A 6,421-nucleotide genomic window follows, 5' to 3' on the forward strand; every position below is an offset into this window, starting at 1 on the left:
ATAAACTATGACTACATGATATGTGCTTTCTGATTACCTGTTTTCACTGGAAAATATAATCGTTTCTGATTTATGGATCATGGAATCTACTATTTATTGTATGAGTCGATTATTGGGATTTTTTTTCTGGGTAAGATTTTGGAGTATGGAGATTCAACTCTGATTAAGTTGGTAATTCCTTACGGACCTAAGGTGACCTTGGGTAGGCACTGAGGCTCCAAGGCATTTCCTTGGGTAGGCTCTAAGGCCCCAATATACTTCCTTATGTAGGCTCTTAGGCCCTAAAATACTCCCTTGGATAGGCTCTCAGGCCCCAAGATATTCCTTTAGGTTGGCAACTACGCCCAATGGAGGGTAAGTCCTTATAGATGCAGTTATATAGATTGCATATCGGTGTTCGGTTGGAGGGTATTATTGTGGTCTTAAAAATATGTTTTAAATTGTTGTTTTGAAAGATATGTACATTTTCTATGGTTTTGTTAGAACACACTAAACTCCTCATCTCAATCTCTTGAATCTGTCATGAATATTTCTTTCAGATTTTGATTTCCTAATGCTTACCTGAAGAATAATTAATGAAATCCGAGCTCGTCGCTAGAATTTGATGTATGTATCGTTAAGAAAATTTGCTTTACCATATACCTGATGACCTATTGCATTCATCTGGTAGTTCTCTGTTACTGAAAGTTCACTTTGTTACTTACCATTTCAGGTTAAAGAGTTTGATATTGTGCTTTACCGATACTAGTAAAGGAGTTCCACCAGCGTTGTTTGCATAGTACAATGCATGTAATTAGGGAAAATGTAGGTTGTATTCTGTTTTTATATTCGAGTCTGAAACTTGTTTTATTACTAGATATTGTTGAATTCTATTTTTTATAAATAAATGATTTTCTTAATTTGTTTTATCTATAAATTATTTTACAGTTTTAAATATATTAACAAAATTTTTAAATTTTCCAAGATTTTTAGTCTGAGTCACTCTGGTCATCTTAATGTGTCCAGATCGGATCGGATCACCTGTATCGATAGGATCGAATCACCTGTATCGGTACAAGGGTGTTACATTCCACAACATAGTGGCCAAGCTAACAGTGAAGGTACTAAAGCTGTCCCAGGTCTAAACACATTGATATTTATCATTAACAATATTTGGCTGACTTGCAAGTTTCATTCTTAAAAGTTCAAGAAACTAGAAGACCCGTCCACCTATTCAATAATCAAGAAATATAAACAGCAATGGAAGCTAAATCATACTATGATACGTCCTAACCATATGAATATAGTTCTTTTTTTTTTGGGGGGGGGATTGGCTTTTTATTTATCCAATAAGCAGAATTCTGCTAAAAAACGAATATAGTTCCATCTGTCAAAATTAACAATAATTGAAAGGAATAAGAACCAACAGCAACAGCTGAACAAAAGAATTTAAAACCAACAAAAGATTCCAAAGTGTACATGAGAAAAATTCTGGGAATATAGCCCATCAATTGTAATGATCAATGTAATCAGTACATCAGCCAACATCCAAGATTACGACCCTTAAAAACCATTCCAAGAAAATTAAGGATAAAGAAACCCTAGTTCTGTGTTCTTAAAAAAGCTTCAACAATCTGTAATGACGAACTACGGATATGTTGGTACTTCAAATTATTAAACCTATTCCTGTGCTGCATGGCACCAACCTTTGCAATTCACATGTCACTGAAAACAGGGGAAGACACGAATTTAATGGAAGATATTTTGAATGAAGTTGAAAAAAGAAACAAAAACTCAAAGAGTCAAGACATGCTATCAGTAGCAAAAATATATAACAAAAAGAAGAAAGGGAAAATTACCATTAGCAAGAATTCAGAATTCTGTATAGGAGGAGAATCAATAACAGTAGCAGTGTGGCACCATTTCACTGCAGGATGTTGCCAAAATCCATCCACTAGCATCCCATGACAGCACAATTATAACAAAGTCACCCGATTGCTTTCTCGCAAGCAAGTTCCATTGTGGCGGCCCTTCGCTTGGAGCCCATGAGTTCAGCTCTATAAAACCTTCCCCTGAAGTCCTAGGTCCACCGATCACAAAGGCGATCTCCACATGCTCTGAATGCAAGACCCCAACCTTCATTGAGACGCCCTTTCAGGCAATCTTCCAATAGTCAACCATGAGTTTCTCTCCTTATCATACTTCTTTACCTCCATGTCATCATTTACAACTGCAACCAGGGGGTGCTCCAGCTGCTGCAGGCACCTCAGCCTCGCCAGCTGCTCCAGTCCTTCGGGAGACATGTTAGGAATTTCAGTCCATCTTCTAGTCTCTAAATCATACTCCTCACCTGAAGTGAGAACCCTTGTATCTTTCCCAACCCCACCAACTCCCCCAATTACATAAAACTTTCTATCCATATATACCCCACTACCATCTTCCTCGGCTTATTCATGCTAGGGAGAGTCTCCCACTTCTGTGTCTCGGAGTTGTACATTTCTGCAGAGCTCAAGATATTACCCTGAGAATCACAGCCACCAGCTAAAATCGCTCTCTCTCCAAAACTAGCCGACCCAAACAAGCACCTTGGAGCATTCATGCTAGTGCTAGAAGTCCATGAATTTGTCAAATACTGTATCTATATATAACCTGAGAAGTCACCTCTTTCCCAAAAACAAGCAATTCGGTTCCCACAGCCAAGGATTCCTTATCTGAAAAAATGAAACATTCATTGTGAGGCATCCTCGGCAAATGCATCCACCTGTGTCGAATTGGATCAAATGCCTCCCATTGAAGGAGTTGACAAGAAAAATATACCCAATGCTCAATCACTCCATTCAACCTCCTCACTTATAGATCTCTCCACTCCTAATTAAGGAACGAAAACTCCTGTTCAATGAGGCAATGGAACCATAATCAGACCTTGAACACCTTATCAGACAACTGATGGAGTTGTCTCTCCCAAGTGGTTGGATTAAGGTATCCAATCTGAAGATAATTCCACAACATCTTCCTCAGACTGTTCCCCCGGTGAGTCCTCCACAGAACCCGACAAGCTGTCCTCGTCTGATTGGTTAATGAGATCAGGTTTGTCTAGTCCAATGGAGTGACGATGGATAAGTGAAGCATCCAAATCCAAAGAAGAAACAGATTGCTTACTGTCATCGTCGGATTGGTCACGTGAATCAGGCAAGAGGAGGTCACCCTGAGTCTTGTGGGGAAGAAGAAGAATTAGTATTATTATTATCATTGTTATCATCGCTGGAAGAATCATCGGGGGGAGCTTAGCCAACTTGGTTTCCCGACCAGTCATCCGGTCTCCGAGTTCCACGAACGCTTCCCATTGTACATGTAAGCCCACTCTGTTCCTTGTTGACAAGAGCTTGCAAACAACAAACACGACTCGCAGGACCGGTCCTCCAACATGACTCTCCTCCCCCTCCTTAACTTCAAAAGGGAAAACTTCCCCAATGAAAATATGGGAGAGCTCAATCACTGTAAGAAGCACAAGTTTTTTGTTTTGGTCCCCAGAAAAAAGAAAACGCTGTCAATAATAACAAATTCAACCAATTCAGAAAAGAAAAGAAAACCAACGAAAAGTTTCAATCAAATTCGAAAGGATAAAATGAACCAAACAGAGATTTTAAGCCAATAAAGAACGATCCAGTTGAGATTTATAAAGGAAAAATAATTTACAGAGGCTTTTGGTGTCTACAGTTTAATGGGAAAAATAAAACGGAGTCAAATGAGAATAAACAGAAATAATTTATAAAACAGAAAAAGAAACTCAGAATCAAACAAGCTGAAGGAAAAAAAAGCACCAGATCTCAGTATTTCATAACAAACAACAGAACATTATACATATAGGTATTGCAAATAGAACTGCTAGATTGAAATAACAGAAAAAAGAGAGCAAATTAGATCTGTTTATAATTTCATTAATCTCAACTAACGAATCAAGACAAACAAAGCGATTAAAAACTAATAACATGAAATGACACAAAAAGAGAAGGAATAATGATAAAAACATGTTGCGAGGAACTTACTGATTGGATAAAGAACTGAAATGAATTTCTCCTTTATTGTCAAAAATTAAGTCACTAACTTTTATTTTCTTTTATATCCTGTACTTTTTTTCTTTTTCTTCTTTTTTTGCTGTTCCTTTAGCTTCGCTGTCTCTCTTCTTCGCGTTCCTGTTGCTTTTCGTCTGATTTTCTTTTTCTGTTTTTCTATAGTTGGTTGTTCGTCCTTTGGACTTTGTCTGCAACCAGAGCGAGCAATGGAGAGCTTTGGCTTCGCGAGCAAAATCTTTAAGAGTCCCCTTTATCTCTCTTAAAACTCTTCTCTCTCGCTCGCTCGCTTTTTTCTCTCTCCCCAACAGCTAAATGAAAGTGCTACCTGAATTTTTATTTATTAATTAAAATAGTAAATATATTTTAGGGTAAACTACACGTGAGACCACTAAACTATAGTAAAAAATCAATGTGACCACTTAACTTTCAATTGAATCAATCAGATCACCTAACTATTTAATTGATTCAACCAAACCACCGGCCGTTAATTTTTAACATAAGTTGTGACGTGTCCGTTAATAAAATTGGCATAATTATATATTTATTCCTTAATATTTATATATTATATCAATTTAGTCACTATTTTAATTCAATTAAATAAATTTAACTATCCAATTAGAACGTGAAACGTGTCAATATATGATTGGAATGTTTTATTTATGAATTTTAAATTATTTAATTAAATAATTTTCTATCCAATCAATTGGTGACACGTGTCACCAATTGATTGAAATGAAAATAAATGGGCAAACTTGTGCCCAAGGAGAATTAAACCAGGGACAAGGTAGATAAAGCAACCGGACGTCAAACCATTGAGTTAAAGGTTCCTAATAGTTTAAAGTTACAACAATTTGAATTTATCTTTTAAAGTTTACAATTACAAGTGTTCAAACGGTTAATTCAGTCGTTGACCGAATCGAATTAACTATAATCGAAATAATCGATTTTTTTCTTTAATCGTTAACCGAAACGAAATTTATTTGAAAATTATTAATTGAACCGAACAAATTTCGGTTAATTCGGTCAATTTTCGAATTAACCGATTTTTTTAATTTTCTAATTTATATAAAAATTTAATATTTTTAATTAAAAACAATTATAATTACTTTAAATAATAATTAATCGTGAATAATTTATTTAATTTTTTGAATTAAAAATAGTAATTCGATGAATAATACACTGAATATTGCTACAAAATGTGTTCCAACAAATTGTACACTGTAGTAATTTGATTTTTTTAATTAAAAATATTCAATTGTTATATAAATTAGAAAATTTAAAAATGGTTAATTCAAAAATTAACCGAAATTTGGTTCGGTTTGGTTAATAATTTTCAAATTAATTTCGATTCGATTAACGATTAAAGAAAAAATTCGATTATTTCGGTTATAGTTAATTCGATTTGGTCGGTGACCGAATTAACCGTTTAAACACCCGTAGTTGTAAACTTTAAAGACAAATAATTTGTTAATTTTTTATCCTCAACAAACTCTTAAAAGACCTTTCTCTGGTTTGATTCTCCTTGGACACAAGTTTGTCAATTTATTTTCATTTCAATTGGGTGGTGACACGTCACCACCTGATTGGATAGAAAATTTATTTAATTAAATAATTTAAAATTCATAAATAAAACCTTCCAATCATATATTGACACGTGTCACGTTCTAATTAGATAGTTAAATTTATTTAATTGAATTAAAATAGTGACTAAATTGATAAGATATGTAAATATTAAGGATCAAATATATAATTATGCCAATTTTATTAACAAACACGTCATCACTTCTGTTAAAAATTAACGGTCGGTGGTTTGATTAAATCAATTAAATAGTTGGGTGGTCTGATTGATTCAATTGAAAGTTCGGTGGTCACATTGATTTTTGACCATTTAGTGGTCTCCCGTATGTTTACCCTATGTTTTACATGGAAATTTAAATAAATAATAAATTTAGATATTGTTAAATACTTTTTCCCTTTTTTGGGCGTGGATACGCGGGGAAGAGGAGATGGGGAGGCGGAGCGCGTTGAAGGCGGTGAGGGTGGCAGCGGAGGCGGATATGGGCCACACGATGAGGGGGTAAAACAACCGATAACCGGTGAGCGCCTGTTTGAACACGTGTTGATTTATTATGATAATTTTTTGATAGAAAAGTAGAGTTCGTTACCCCTACGTCTTTTACCGCGGTTGGTCAATTTTCTCCGTTATTAGAGTTTTGATTCCCTGCAGTGGAGTAACCGTGGACTTTGATTACAGTCGACTTCATGAAAATTTAAGCTTAAGTTTAATTAAGTACTTAATCCTATTAGTGACAATAAACAGTTTATTAGTCAATTTGTCAAATAACTCTCAACATTATCACATTGTTATG

The 6,421-nt window shown here is 35.0% G+C and overlaps 1 pseudogene; it reads right to left on the minus strand.

Moving 5' to 3' along the window:
* Positions 1-1,868: 1,868 nt before the first annotated feature.
* LOC120193393 lies at positions 1,869-4,412 on the minus strand (annotated as a pseudogene).
* Positions 4,413-6,421: the final 2,009 nt, after the last annotated feature.

Source organism: Hibiscus syriacus, unplaced genomic scaffold (genome assembly GCF_006381635.1).
Source record: "Hibiscus syriacus cultivar Baekdansim isolate YM2019G1 unplaced genomic scaffold, ASM638163v2 tig00116995_pilon, whole genome shotgun sequence".
NCBI lineage: Eukaryota > Viridiplantae > Streptophyta > Magnoliopsida > Malvales > Malvaceae > Hibiscus > Hibiscus syriacus.